The 16,719-nt window shown below is 35.0% G+C and overlaps 1 pseudogene; it reads left to right on the top strand.

The window, feature by feature from the left end:
• Positions 1 to 12,757: 12,757 nt before the first annotated feature.
• On the top strand, positions 12,758 to 13,513 carry LOC110202265 (vacuolar protein sorting-associated protein 72 homolog; annotated as a pseudogene).
• The last annotated feature ends 3,206 nt before the right edge of the window (positions 13,514 to 16,719 follow it).

Raw genomic sequence — 16,719 nt, 5'->3', positions numbered from 1 at the left:
TAAATGTTACTTAGAAACTCCAAATTCATTATATGCACCCCAAGGCAATATTACAATAATTTGTTGAATATTTAATTCACAAAATCTGTACTGTCTCTCCCTATTATTAAGATGATTGACTGTACTGATAAATTAAGAGGCCACAATTTCATTGTTTAAATATGTTTAATACTAAATAGATCACCTAACGACTCTTCTTGCTCACTTAAACCATTTGGATTAATGAGAATTTAAATTTGTTCTTTGACTAAACCTTAGAAAACTTCAAAGATTCCATTTGAATGATCTTCATGGTTCTAATGTGTTTTATTCAATGTAGTTGTCTCAATTAAATCTGATATTATACAGTAGGTGAAAAGATAAATTTCCAAAGCACTCAATTTGTAAAATTTGACATTTCAAAATTAATTGCTTAGATACCACAATGAACAATAAACCTTTTCCAAAAAGTTTTATCCTCTTCAGTAATAAATAAATAAATAAATACATTCTCAGGGTGAATTTGTTTTATGAAGTGTTGTAATTTTATTTAGTCTTTTTTCCTGAAATTTCAAATGACAAAATTTAATTGTTCATAATCTTTTATTGTGACCATATACATACACCTGAACAAAATTCATCCCACTTTCTACTCTATAAATGCTAACCTATAATATAAATCAGTTAGATGAGGAGTTATCCAATAATTTTCATTGTAAGAGCTAGTATTCATACATCTCTAACATTTGCAAATATTATTATATTATAGCATTATATGTTATTTATGTTATTTACTCAACAATGAAGAGGTAAATTCTATTAGTATCCCATTTTTACAGATAAGGAAACTGAGTCAGACAAAAAGTAAGAGACTTGCCCAAGGTTACAGAGCCAGTCAGTGCCTGGGACTTGATTTGAAGATGGTTCTTCTTGTGTCCATGTCCAGCATTCTGTATGCTAAGTGACTGGGAATAACAAGTACATGTCATGATATACATGTGTCCTGCAAGAAATCTACTTCCAGCTTGCTTTTCATTTCTTCTACACTAGTGAATATGTTACCATCAAATATTATGAATATAAAAATGTAAATTCACAGAAAATTAAAATTCTATGCTGGTAGGTATAGGAAAAATACTGCTGCTATTACTTTATTTTTCAGTCATGTGATTTCATTATCATAAATAAAATTACTTTTTATTAATTTCTATATTGAAAGTGTTTTTTTAGTTGCACAACAAAGACAACACAATTACATTAAATTTTAATTACAAAGTTAAAAATAAAAGTTTGAAATAGTTTTCTTAAACATAAAAAGATGTACCTCCTCATATGATCTAAAGGTCAGCAAAGTCATTTTTTACCGGATCAGTGTTACATAAAGAAATTATCTATGCATTTATGATGATAACCTTTCCCCAAATAAATTATGCCCAAAATTACAGAGTTGGGTTTATCATATGTGATCCTTCCTTTTTTTGTTTTCATAAAGAACATATTTAGGGAGGGGCAGTGGAGCCAAGATAGCAGAGTAAAAGCAGTGACTTGCTTGAGCGCTCCTCCAAACTCCTCCAAATACCTATGAAAAATGACTAAACAAATTCTAGAGCAGCAGAATGCTCAAAAATATAGAGTAAAACAAATTTCCAGTCCAAGACAACCTAGATGGTTCATACGAAAGGTCTATTGTGGTGGGCTGGGAAAGGCGCACATGTCAGTAAGGGCCATGCTGGCAAAGACAGAGCTCAGCAAACCGGGAGGCCTCATGAAATGGAATCCCAGGAAACTGTGGTGGTTTCCAGACTTCTCAAACCACAAACAACAAATATTAGGTCAATGGGAAAGGTCTGGTGTGTCTGAGTGAGAGAGGTCTGGCTTTGGAACTAGTGAAGAATCAAGGTGGTAGCCACAGCAGCAGTGGCTGCTTCTGGAGCTCTCGGACCACAGATAGAGGGGGAATGAAGTAGATGATTAGAGTGGGATTTCAGGACCTGTTTGCTGGTGTCCTGGCAGGATTCTTTTGCTTTATCTATGCTTGGATCTGGGTCACAGTCCTAGGTTCTGGTCCTGGGACAAGAAGGTCTGGCCAGGCAGAGCTTGCAGTGGTGGTGCAGACAGAATCCTCCTCACAGTTCCAAGGCAGAAAAAAAGTGCTTGTGGTCACTTGTAGACCAGAGCACAGGCTAGCAAAGGAGTAAACACTTCACCTTTGATTGAACCAACTTAAGAACTGAAAAATTTACAGGTCCCTAGAAGCATCTCTGAAAACAGCTTCACAAAATCCCTGAAATTTGGGACAGTATGCCCTCCACAATGGAAGCAGAGTTCTACCTTAGCAAAGAATTAAAAAGTCAAGTAACTGGCTGGGAACATGAGCAACCTGAGGTGGGGGTAACTCAGACTATAGAATTTTTCCTTAGTGACAAAGAAGATGAAAACATACAACCAGAATACAACAAAGTCAAAGCTCCTATGTCCAAAGCCTCCAAGAAAAACATGAATTGGTCTCAGACCATGGAAGAACTCAAAGAGAATTTTGAAAAGCAAGTAAGAGAAGCAGAGCAAAAATTGGAAAGACAAATGAGAGTGATACAAGAAAATCATAAAAAATGAGTCATTAGCTTGCTAAAGGAGACCCCAAAAAATACTGAAGAAAATAACACCTTAAAAAATAGACTAGACCAAATGGTAAAAGAGTCCCAAAAAGTCCAGGAGGAGAAGAATACCTTAAAAAGGAGAATTGGCCAAATGGAAAAAGAGATCCAAAAGTTCACTGAAGAAAAAAAATCCTTAAAAATTACAATGGAGCAAATGGAAGTTAATGACTTTATGAGAAATCAAGAAATCAAAAAAAAACTAAACTAAAATAATGAAAAAAGAGAAGACAGTAAGAAATATCTCATTAGAAAAGCAACTGATCTGGAAAATAGATTCAGGAGAGATAATTTTAAAATTATTGGACTACCTGAAAGCCATGATCAAAATAGACCTTGAGACTTCATCTTTCAAGAAGTTATCAAGGAAAACTGCCCTTATATTCTAGAAACAGATGGTAAAATACAAATTGAAAGAATCCACAGATCATCTCTTAAAAGAGATCCCTAAAGGGAAACTTCTAGGATTATTGTAGTCAAATTCCAGAGTTCCCAGGTCAAGGAGAAAATATTGCAAGCAGTCAGAAGGAAACCATTTAAATATTGTGGAAACACAATCAAAATAAAACAAGATTTAGCAGCTTCAACATTAAGGGATCTGAGTGCTTACACACACACACACACACACACACACACACACATCACAGGATGAGTTGAATATGAGGGGATGATATCTAAAAACTAAAGGAGTGAGAGAGGATTTCACTGAGAGAAGGAGAAAGGGAGAGATAGAATGGGGTAAATTATCTCACATAAAAGAGGCAAGAAAAAAATTGTACAGAGCAGGGGAGATAGCGGAGTGAGAGGAAATGAGTGAATCTTACTCTCATCAGATTTGGTTTAAGGAGCGAATAACATACTCACTCAATTGGGTATGGAAATCTACCTCACCCTAAAGGAAAACAGGGGGAAGGGGATAAGAGAAGGGAGGATAATAGAAGGGTGGACAGATTTGGGGAGAGTGTAGTCAGAAGGGAAGCATTTTTGAGGAGGGACAGTGTGAAAGGAGAGAGAGAATAGAATAAAAGGGGGCAGGATAAGATAATTAGTCTTTCACAACATGACTATTCTGGAAGTGTTTTTCATGACTACACATGCATAACCTATATTGAATTGCTTGCCTTCTGATTTAAGTTGGGTAGGGAGGGAGGAAGGGAGAGAATTTGGAACTCAAAGATTTAAAAAGAAGTGTTAAAAATTGTTTTTCTATACAACTGAGAAATAAGATATACAGGCAAAAGGATACAGAAATCTACCCTCCCCTATAAGAAAATAGAAGAGGAAGGGGCTAAGAGAAGCAGGGTCATGATAGAAGGCAGGGCAGATTGGGGGAAGGGGTATTCAAAATGCATATCATCTTGGGGTGGGGGAAGGGAAGATATGGGGAGATAATTTCGAACTCAAAATCTTGTGGAAGTGAATGTTGAAAACTAAAATTTAATTAATAAAAAAATATATATTTAAATATTTGTAACCTGTTGCCTGCAAAAGTAAAATAGACAAAGTTCTCCTTCCTTCAAACTTGTTTCTTTTTAAATGAACACGTAAATCAATATTACAACCAAATACTATCAAATTAATTGCCACAGTGTTTGGTTCTGATCATGTCACTCCACATCCCTCTGAAAGAAATGTTATTGTTACTTTATTTCTAACTTACCATGGTGTCCAGGTGTTTTTCTTGGCTGGGCTATTCAAGACTTCCCATCATATAGCTTTAATATACTTTTACAAACTTATCTCATGATATAGACAACTGCAAAATTTATCACTTTTTAAAATGTTTCTATACTGGGCACAGAGCCAAGTTGGCAGAGTAAAAGCAGTGACTTGCTTCAGCTCTCCCCCAAACCCCTCAAAATACCTATAAAAGTATCTCTAAACAAATTCCAAAGCAGCAGAACCTACAAAAAGACATTGAAACAAATTTACAGCCTAAGACAGCCTAGATGGCTGATCAGAAAGGTATATCACACAAATTGGGGAGAGGAACTCAGTTTGTCCTTGGGCCCACAGGCCTTCATGAACCTGGAGCATGCCTCAGAGGACTGAATCACCCCAGTATGACAAACCTTTCTTGCCAATCTTCTATGTTATCTTGGGCTGGAAAACTCTCTCACCCTGTCTTTTTGTGGGTTTTTCTGGTACAGAATTCATTTTGAGGTGTTATTTTACAGCTGTTTAGAGAGGACTTTGATAGAGTCTCTGCCTTTTCTCTACTATCTTTGCTCTGCCCCTTCGTAAGTAACTTTCTGTAATAGAGGGGAGGGCAGATTAGGGTTGGGGGTAATCAGAAGTAAACACTTCTGAGGAGGGACTGGGTCAAAAGAGAGAATAGAATAAATGGGGGGTAGGATAGGATAAAGGGAAATATGGTTAGTTTTTCACAACATGACTACTGTGGAAATGTTTTTCATTACTACACATCTAGAACCTGTATTGAGTAGCTTGCCTTTTCAATGAAGGTGGGTGGAGAGGGTGGAAGGAAGAAAATTTGGAACCCAAAGTTCTAAAAACACTCATTAAAAAATTGTTTTCCCCCCTTTTTTCAAAAAACTATTTAATTAATTTTTGTTTATTTTTTTAAAATTTTATTAATTTATTTTGATTTATCAACAATCACTTCCACATGTTTTTGAGTTGAAAGTTTTTCTCCCCCTTCATCCCCCCCCCGACCCTCCCCAACAGGGCACACAACCTGATTTAGGCTTTACATTTACATTCCTATTAAATATATTTTCACATTAGTGAAGATGTAAGTAAAAATTAAAACCAATAGGAGGAACCATCAGAAAGATGAAACAAAACTCAACAGAAGGTAAAAATAAGTGATAGATATTCAACTTCCATAGTTCTTTCTTTGGATGTGGACAGCATTTTCCATGCTGAGGCCTCTGGAGATGTCTTGGATCCTCGGAATGCTGAAAAGGTTCAGTTTAACAATCTTAGTCATTGCATAACTTGGCTGTTATTGTGTACAAAGTCCTCTTTGTTCTGCTCACTTCACTCAGCATCAGACCATATAAGTCTTTTCAGGTTTTTCTGAAGTCAGCCTGTTCATGATGTCTTATAACACAATACTATTCCACAACTTGCTCAGCCATTCCCCAATTGATGGGCATCCTCTCAATTTCCAATTCTTTGTCACCACAAAAAGAGCTGCTATGAATATTTTTGTACATGTGGGTCCTTTTCCCATTTCTTTGATCTCTTTGGAATATAGCCTTAGAAGCGCTGCTGATGGATCAAAAGGTATGCACATTTTTGTATTCCTTTGGGCATAGTTCCAAATTGTTCTCCAAAATGGTGGGATCATTTCACAACTCCACCAACAAAGTATTACTGTTACAATTTTCCCACATCTTCTCCAATATTTATCATTTTCCTGTTTTGTCATGTTGGCCAATCTGATAGATGTGATGTGGTACCTCAGAGTTGTTTTGATTTGCATTTCTCTAATAAATAAGGATTTAGAGCATTTTTTCATGTGACTATAGATAGCTTTAATTTCTTCATCTGAGAACTATTTGTTCATATCTTTTGACCATTTATCAATTGGGGAATAGCTTGTGTTCTTATAAGTTTGTCTTAATTCTCTATATATTTTAGAAATGAGTCTTTTATCAGAGAGACTGGTTGTAAAAATTCTTTCCCAATTTTCTACCTTCCTTCTAATCTTAGTTGTGTCGGCTTTGTTTGTGCAAAAACCTTTTCAATTTAATGTAATCAAAATTATCCATTTTATTTTTCATAATGTTCTCTATCTACTGCTTGGTCATGAATTCTTCTGTTCTTCATAGATTGGATAGGTGAACTATTCCTTGTTCTCCCAGTTTACTTATGGTATCAGCCTTTATATCTAAGTTATGAACCGATTTTGACTTTATTTTGCTATATGGTGTGAGATTTGGGTCTATGCCTAGTTTCTGCCATACTCTTTTCCAGTTTTCCCAACAATTTTTTCAGAGTGGGTTTTTATACCAGAAGCTGGGGTCTTTGGGTTTATCAAATAATATATTACTGTTGTCATTGACTACTGTGTCTTGCATAATTAACCTATTCCACTGATGTTTTCACATGCAACTGGGAAATAAGAAATACAGGAAAGGAGTCTACCCTGCCCTACAGAAAAATACAAAGGGAAGGGAATAAGAGAAAGGGGGAGAGATAGAAGGGAGGACAGATTAGGGGAAGAGGTATACAGAATGCATGCTATCTTGGGATGGCAGGAGGGATGAGATGGGGAGAAAATTTGGAATTCAAAATCTTGTAGAAGTGAATGTTGAAAATGAAAAATAAATACATTTTAAAAAATGTTTCTATCTTTCTCCCTGCCCTAGGTCTTTCCTGACTTCACTCTTACCCCAGTATGACAGACCTTTCTTGACAATCTTCTATGTTATCTTGGGGTGGAAAATTATCTCACCCTTTCCTTTTGTGGGTTTTTCTGCTTTAGAATTCGTTTTGAGTAGTTATTTTACAGCTGTTTAGAGGGGAATTTGGGAGAGCTCAGGTGAGTCTCTGCTTTTTCTCTACTATCTTTCCTCTGTCCCTTCATAGGTCACTTTCTGTTATTGATTTCATTTCACTACAAAAAAGATAAACTCTATGCCTCAGATACTTTATCTCACCATATAACCATACTAAAGCTACTTAATTTCACTTGAGTGGGAAGGGGTAGTTGGCTGCTATTTTGACAACCCATTTCTATTAAAAGCACAACAAAATAAAATGAAAAATTCCTTTATCAGAACTGTCAAATTCAATATCACGTATGAAACCATTTCCCCAAAAGATGGTGACTAAGATATATCCCAGGATCATTTGACAATGATTTACTTATTAAGCTTTTTACAAGCCTCTAAATGTAGAGGCTTGAAGTTGCATGTTATTTTCATGAAGTTGCATGTTATTACTAATCATATTATCCTTTACTATATATTTAAGATGCTAAAGGACTAAATAAGGTACTATAGTAGTAGAATCAAGGTGAAGGTAGGGTGGGGATTGAGAAATTAATTGAAATCAGCAATGTCATATAGCCTGCTTTTGTAGTTAGACAAAGTCCTAAGGCAATTTAATGCCCATTGCAACTAACAAATGACATATATGAAAGGGTTTTTTTCGCCATTCAATATATTACTATAAAGTAATATTTTCTCAATTATTTGTTTTTGAAAAAAAGAAGGAAAACAAAAATTCAAGGTCTTTTTTTTTAATTTTGGCATACCATAGTCCCACATCGACAAATTTTCAACCAGTTGTTATTTATTTATGTAGTCATGAGATGAGGTTTGTGATCAATTATAAAGGTGGATGTAAAATCAAAAAGGGGGGAAAAATATACAATGAACATGGTTCTGCCAGTATAATCACCCAGTTAATTACAGAAAAGATTTATTACTGTAATCAGTGCTTATAGATATGGGCAGCATAGTTTATAGGAAATGTAGGCTTCAAGAGATTCTGTCCTTGTTAACAAATATTAACTCATAGATACTGCAAGAATACATCATGGAATTTGTGAGACATTCCTGATTTTAGGACATGGAATAGCAAATATATTTTTAATAAGACTTTACAAAGGAATATATATATATTGCAGAGTAAGAGTTTTGATTTTTTTGTGTGGCAAATGTGGTTAATATACTTATAGAATAAACTATGACTATAACATGCATAATTATACTCTAGCTCAAAGATGACATTTTCCCATAAATACCTGTTATATTCACATGTCCAATTTGTCCAGTAATGATTTTTCCCTCTAGTACCTGGTTATTTTTTATTATGCTTGGGTGTAGTTAGGGAATAGGCAAGAAGAAATGTTAATTTGAGGAAACTCAATGACTATTTTGTACCTCAATCATCTGCTCCACCAAAGGAGGAGGTAATGATATAGAGCAGAAAGAGGAATGGACATGAAGATAGGGAAATTGTGGTCAAATATCAGCTTTGATTTATGTGTAACATATCCAACTAACTAAAACTTTCTGAGCTCCAATTTCCTCATCTGTAAAATATGGACAAGAAAATATGCACTACCTATCTCTCAATTATTTTTTCAAGAGTAAAGGGTTTAAAAAACATTTAAAAAGCTACTGAAATGTGTGGTATGATTTTTATAAAGTCTTTGCATGTGTCCTCTGTAAAGTTCTTTTCCAATGGCTCATTATGGCAAGTAGGTGACTTCGGATTCTTGAAGATTATATAACAAGAATTCATGGCATGTCATAGTATCCTGAAAAGATTTCACCTGATGATGGAACTTTTTGACCATGACAAAACAAAGCAAATTTAAATGTCCCTCAGTCTTATGCCATGCCCTACCCTATCTTCAGAGATAGCAGAATGGTAGCAGAATGGAATTAAAATATGTCAGTTGGCACTAGGAATCACACAGTTATTATACAATTAATATATTTTAATTTGATTAATGGTTTTCAAAATGAGAGGTCCTTGTCCAAAAAAGAAATGTAAGCTCTAGACTTTGATTACCTCATTCCTAAGGCTTTTCTTTTTGTGTTTTCTTTCAGAGGATCACTGGATTCCTTAAAATTTCACTTTGCCATTTTAGTCTAACAGAACTAGGCAGTTTTCATTTACTCTTTCATGAAATATACCTTTCAGTTTTTTATTGTGATTTTCAGAGAGTCCAGTGATTTCATTATCTTTTTATATTTACAAGTTAAGTTTATTACTTTCTCTTCTTAGTTATTCTTCCTCCAATTCTTTAATCTACAAATTTTATTTCTGTTTTATCTCTAATTTATTTTTTCTAAGTATTAATTTGGGCCTTGTGAAAAAAATGATTTATTTATTTGAATTTCTACTTCAATTGTTAGGTGGTATTCTCATCTTGGTTTACTTTGTAAGCAGTTTTTAATCTATTTTATTTTATATATACTGTCTATTATCTTCATTCTTTCCTCACCTCTTAGTTTGTTTTTTTTTTAATGGGGGTTTTGTACATGATTTAGGCTCACCTCCACTTGAATTTTTGAGTCAGGTAGTGGTCCATGCTTGATTACCACCTGGATAACTTGTGTTACTGTGCTAAACTCTACTTAAAAGGGTTAGGGCCCCCACAATAGCACTCCTTCCCTTTTTTTAAGCCTTTTGCTGGAATGGGACAATTCCATCCTTTTATAGTTAAACATCCTACTTCCCTGCCTTTCATTCCTACTTCCCCTCCAGTTCCTCATTTACCACTCATTAGGTATGTTAGACTATACTCTCAGTTAGGTCACTTGTCCTATAGATGATCCATCTTCTACCATTCTTATCACACTGGTTCTTTGCATTATATAAGTTTGAGCCTGGACACTTCTCCAACACTCTAAATATATCACTTTATGTTCTATAGACATTGTAGGCACATAAAAATACTTATAACTTATACCTCTTCTCATTTACCCCTTATAAGGAGCAATACAATTTGTTTGAGCTATCTCTTTGTATTGGCATTTTTCATCTGAACTCCCTGTACTACATATATACTATTTTTTCCCCAGCCCATTGGCTGTCAAGATTTCCTCTGTGATTTTCCAAATATTCTAGAGATTTTCCTCATGAGGTTTCTGTTCTCTGTGCCTCAGATATAGAGCCTTAGAGACAATGGGTCTTTTCTCTGAGTGTGCTAGGAAGTTATTAGTTTATTTGCCTGAAATGGATCTGTCTTGCTGTTTGGTTCCTTTCTTAATATCTGTGGGTTTCTGACTGTTTTTTTTTAACTGTTCTGAAATGGAAGAAATCACTTGCAGTAGATTCTCATTGAATTTCTTGAACATTATTTGATCATCTGCGAATTTTAAGTTTACTTGCTTGTTTTTTGGAGTAGGAGTAGGAAAGCTGAGCTGACTCCACTGAGATAGCCATTTTGGCCCAAAGTCATCTTCAGAAGGTTGTTTATAAGGATCAAATGAGGCAAGTGTGCTAAGCACCTTGTAGAACCATAAAATGTTAGTTATGTTTAATACTATCTCTTTTGCTTCAAATTATATTTAATGTTTTCTGACAGAATGAAAAAAATTGAAATAAAAGTTACTGTCTTGAAATTATTCTTTTACATAGCATTTTGTGGCCTATTGCACAGGTGGACAACATGGTTGCTTTTTACAACATTGAAGTAGTGTAAGACAATCTTTTGTAAAAAGAAAAAATCTTTACAGCATTTCTCATAGCAGACAAGATACATGAAATACTTATACCTCATTTTGTTCCCACATGGATTTAGTTGATTATATTTGGTCTCTATATTTTTATAGTTTTTTTTCATTTCATGTAATTTAGGGATTATGAGTACCTACAATAGTGAGATGACTTGAAATGTTGTTAAATATTTTAGATTAATGTTATATCCATAAAACTGTGGGCAAAATTTATCTCAGAATGATTCATCAGTTCAACTGCAATTTATTTATTGAATTCTAAAGGCTGTCTGGGGTTTTGTGGGTATAGCACAGAAATTTGTCATTTGTTAGTTCATAAAAGACAGCAAACAAAAAATGTATAATTTGAACCTCCTGATTGCTTCTTTTTATGTACTCAGTGAAGTTGTTTTTTTGGAAGCTACAGTAATTTGATGTACCTTTTCAATTACTTATTTGTATAATATACATTAATAAATAAGTCCAGACTCCTGTAGGATATTTTTTTTCCCTAACTTCTCAGTTCAATAACCTGATTGTTGTCAAAAACCCCTCTATTACTTAAAACAAACCATTCTGACCGCCATTTGTTAGGCATGTTTTTATTGACATATTGTTGGTTCAGTTCATGAGAATGAATGCCTTATGATTCTATTCTTAGACCTTACTTTTTTGTAGACCTCACTCAGGAATAAAATGTTTTCATTTGTACCTGACAAATTAAGTGGCATATACTTGTTTTTATTATTGTAAGACTTTGCAATTACTTTGTGAAGTAAGTTCTCTTTATTCCCCCAAATTTTCTGCTCTGTGAAATGTATTAATTTTCTTTCTCGTTGTTAAGTAAGTGCTAATCCTTCTATACCTTCCTTCCAGTGACTGGCCCTGAATTTTATTACTATTTTAGGAATATTGTTATACCATCCAGATCAATTTTTTGTCCATTGGTAAAGGTCATTTTTATTAATTTATATTTATTATTGTTATTTAAATCAATTAATAAATACATTTACATTTTATCACTCTTAATTTCTAATATTATAAACATCAATACATATAACCCACACAAACAAAAACTTTTGGCATCCTTAATAATTTTGAGTGTAAAGGGGCATAAAACTACAAAATTTGAGAACTACTGGCTTAGATCAAAGGAAAAAAAAATATTTGCAGACAAAACAAATTGGGATAATCTTGAATCCAAAAAAGATTTGGTGATTATTGGACACATTACTATTGCTGATTTATGGATTTGACTTTAGAAATGAGTTTTTGGTCAATTTGATAAATAGATGGATAGATTATGGTCTCTCACTGAGGGTAACCAATGCTGTATTATGAAGAATCATCGGGGGAAAAAGGACTAGGCATGGCAAAGATGGTGGAGTAAAGGAAGGGTCTCACTTGAGCTCTCAGCCAAACCTCTTCAAATACATTTGGAAATGACTCTGAACAGACTCTGGAGCAGCAGAACCCACAAGAGGGCAGAGTAAGGGAAATTTACAGCCCCAAATGACTTGGAGAATAAGTGGGGGTGGGGCTTGCATCTGGGTGAGAGAGGAACATAGTCCAATCCAGGCCATGCCAGCACAGACCAGGCTCCAGAGAACCCAAAGCAGGCCTCAGGTGACCAAATTACTGGCAGCAATGGCAGTTTCCAGACCTCTTAGCTTTAGATAATATAAGATATTTGGAAGTCTATCGGCCACGACAAACCTTAGAACTATATGAACACTATTATACAACACTTTTCATACAAAGTCAGATCTAAACAATTGGATAAAAAATACCAATTGCTCATGTGTAGGCTGAGCTAATATAATCAAAATTACTTTTACCTAAATTAATTGACTTATTCAGTGCTATAGCAATGCAACTACCAACATACTTTATAGAGGCAGCTGAGCAGATGGAAAATGCCTAGTGCTAAGCATGTCAGGCCACCACTTGGTGATGGCTTGGGTTGGAGGAAGGATGAACTTGGCCAGGGGCACAGCACTCCAGAAGACTGCAGGGAACAGATTATCTGGACTCTAGGAGGCAGAGGAGGAAGATGAATTCTACAGACCACTTATGGGAGGTTAACAGAGGAATTTAGTGATGACGAATATCAGGGGGACCTGTCAAACACATAGGATGAAGTTGACTCTGATTTTGAGATTGATGAGTGGAGTGAGCCAGCAAGTGCAAGGAAGAAGATAAACCAAGAAAAAGATGTCATGTAGCCACCAAGGCCTATAAGGAGCTTATCAAAACCTTGAGGCCAGGTGGGGGCAGCTAGATGGCACAGTAGACAGAGCACTGGCCCTGAAGTCAGGAAGACCTGAGTTCAAATCTGGCCTCAGACCAAACACTTGACACTCACTAGCTGTGTGACGCTGGGCAAGTCACTTAACCCCAACTGCAAAAACAAAAACAGAAGCAAAAACAAAACCAAAAACCTTCAGGCCTCAGAAAGTAAACACCCCAGATGGCAGCTTCCAGAAGGCACAGGAGAAGACACTGCTACCATTGGAGCTGCAGGATGATTATTTTGACAGATACAAGTCCATGCCCCAGTCAACAGCTGAGCACCCTCACCAGACATTCCTTTGGGTTCAGGAGTTGCAGGGCTACTCACAGGACCAACAGGGTCAGAACTGTGAGCAGCTATTGACACAAGAGGAACTCCTCAGGAAAGTGAAGATCACAGAGAAACTCAACCTGTGTTCCCTTGAGAACTACAAATGAGTAGAGGTAGACAAGAAGAAGCAGGTTCACAAAAAGCACAGATGCCCAGGGCCAATGATCACATACCACTCCATAAAGGTGCCCCTACTGACTGAGCCTGGACCCAAAGAGAAGAACATGAACTTGGAGGGGCTTGGGCCAATGCTTCTGATCTCCACAGTGGCTCCTCACTCTGGAACAGGGCCAGTAATCCCACCTGACAATACTCACATACTTATATCACCTTCAGTGATGATATAACATTTGAGGAATGCTTTCCCAGGGGAAACTATCCTCCTCCAAGATCTCCATGCATGAAGTCTGTCCTGAGACCATCCTCCAGTCCTCTACCAAAATGCTGCCACAGATATTCTCTATGCATACCTAGAGCCTTCAAGATCATCCCAGCGGCCTACATTACAGCTTCTGGACTTCCATCTGCTGCTTCTACCCTCCAGAATGGCCTGCCCGTGTCCTGTCCATATTTTTTAATCAAATAAAAGTAGGAAAACTCCCAAAAATATTTTATAGATCTAAAAAAACAAATAAGAAAATTCATCTGGAAAAAAAAAGATCAAGAATATCAAGGGAATTAATGGAAAAAAATGCAAAGAAAGATAGACTAGCTGTACCAGATCTGAAATTGTATTATAAAGTGGCAATCATCAAAACTATTTGGTACTGGCTAAGAAATATAATAGTGAATTGGTGGAATGGGTTAGGCACATGATACAGTATTAAATGACTATAGCAACCTAGTGTTTGATAAACCCCAAAACTACAGCTTCTGGGCCAAGAACTCAGTATTTGACAAAAACTGCTGAGAAAGCTGGAAAATAGTTTGTCAGAAAGTAGGCATAGACCAACATCTCAAACCCTATATCAAGATAAGGTCAAAATGGGTATGTGATTTAGATATAAGGGATGATACCATAAGCAAATTAGCAGAGCAAAGAATAGTTTAACTATCATAAAATTGGAACACTAATGCATTTTTGATGGAGTTGTGAACTTATCCAAGCATTCTGAAGAACAATTTGGAACTATATCCAAATGGCAACTAAACTGTTCTTACCCTTTCATTTAGCAATACCACTACTAGGTCTGTATCCCAAAGAGATCATGATAAAAGAAAGGACCCATGTGTACAAAAATATTTATAGCATCTCTTTTTATGGTGGAAAACAATTGGAAATTGAGGAGACACCCATGATAGGGGAACAGCTGAACCAGTTGTGGTATATGATACAATGTAATATTATTGTTGTATAAGAAATTATGAGTAGGCTAATTTCAGAACAAAAAAAAAACTGGAAATACTTACAGAACTGATGCTGATTGAAGTGAGCAGAACCAAAAGAATACTGTATTCAGCAATAGTAATATTGTGGATGATTAGCTATGATAGCCTTAGATCTTCTCAGCAATACAGTGATACAAGACAATTCCAAAAAATTCATGATGGAAAATACTAACCACACACAGAGAAGGAAGTTTAGAATTTGAATGCAGTTTGAAGCATATTATTTTCACTTTTTTTTCCCTTTCTCATGGTATTTCCCTTTTATTCTGATTCTAATTTCATAGCATCACAAATATGGAAATATGATTATACATGTGTAACCTGTATCAGATTACATGCCTACTTGGGAAGGAAGGAGGGATGAGAGGGAGAGAAACAAAAATCAGAACTCAAAATTTTACAAAATTGAATGTTTAAAATGATCTTTACATGTAATTAGAAAAAAAAAGTACTATTTAAAAAGTGCTATACAAAAAAAAAGAATATGATTGGACTGGAAATTGTGGTATAAGAAATTCTGGTAACTTTAGAAAAATATGGAAAGATTTGGACGTAAGAAGGAAAATACTATCTACCATCAGAGAAATAGATGGCAAGTGAAAATAAGCATAATAGGGTCTTATGTACATGCAAGTGAGTATATGTGCAAATATATGTATATGTTTATGGATATCTATGTGGATGCATGTATATATGTATATATCTATCTTTCTATTTATAGTCATCTATCTATCTACCCAACTACGTATCTCACTATCTACATCTGTGCTTAATTGTAGCCTACTTGGGGAGGGGAGGAAGAGGAAAAATAAAGTAAATGTGCAAAGCAGAGGACAAGAGAAAACTTACAAGGAAACAAAGAAAGATGAACAACTTTGAAAAAACTGTATAGGGGCAGCTAGCTGGCACAGTGGATAGATCTCTGGCCTTGGAGTCAGGAAGACTTGATTTTAAATCCTGCTTTTGACACTTACTAGCTGTGTTACCCTGTGCTAGTCAGTTAACCTGAATTGCCTCACCAAAAAATTGTGTAATATTCATCACATAGGTTTTATTGAAATGCAAAGTTATTGTTTCATTATTGAATCCTCTCTTAACTTTATGAATGGCAATGATTTCTTTTTCTTCTCTTATATTTAAGTTTAAAATAAATTTAAAAATTAAAAAATAAATAAAATGGTGGATCAATGGAATAGAGTATAATAACAACTTATGGAAGCAAATAATCTAATAACCATGCATTTGACAAATACAATGACAAGGTTTTGGGATAAAAAAATCATCATTTGGTAGAAAATTAGCAGAAGCTGGGAATAGACTAATATCTTACACCATTTACCAAGATAAGATAAAAATACCTACATATAAAGAGAGATTTTACAAGATTACAAAAAATTGAACATATTACTTGTCAGATTTATGGACAGGTAAGGAATTCATGATTAAACAAGAGATAGAAAGCAAAGTTATGTGTAAAATGGATAAATTCCATTGCATTAAATTTAAAAAATTTTGTACAAGTAAAAAATATATTTAAGATGAGAAGGAAAGCAGAACATCGAAGGGGAAATTTTATAGACAGTTTCATATAAAGATCTCGTATCTAAAATATGTTAAGAACTTTGTCAAATTTATAAGAATATGGGTCACTGCACAATTGATACAGGATCAAAGTATATGAACAGGCAGTTTTCCAATGAAGAAATTAAAACAATTTGTTCATCATATGAAAAATGCTCTGTCATTATTCATTATAGAAATGCAAATTAAAACAACCTTGAAATATTATTTTTACACTTACCAGACTGCTAAAATGGTTGAAGGGGATGTGGAAAAATTGGGAAATGAATTCATTATTGAAGGAATTGTGAACTGATTCAAACATTTTGGAGAACAAACTGAAATTGTGCCCAAAGAGTTATTA

The sequence above is a fragment of the Phascolarctos cinereus genome, unplaced genomic scaffold (genome assembly GCF_003287225.1).
Source record: "Phascolarctos cinereus isolate Bilbo 61053 unplaced genomic scaffold, phaCin_HiC Scaffold_7;HRSCAF=346, whole genome shotgun sequence".
Taxonomy (NCBI): Eukaryota; Metazoa; Chordata; class Mammalia; order Diprotodontia; family Phascolarctidae; genus Phascolarctos; species Phascolarctos cinereus.
Note: the sequence above shows the minus strand (reverse complement) of the source record. Positions and strands in the feature narration are given on the sequence as shown.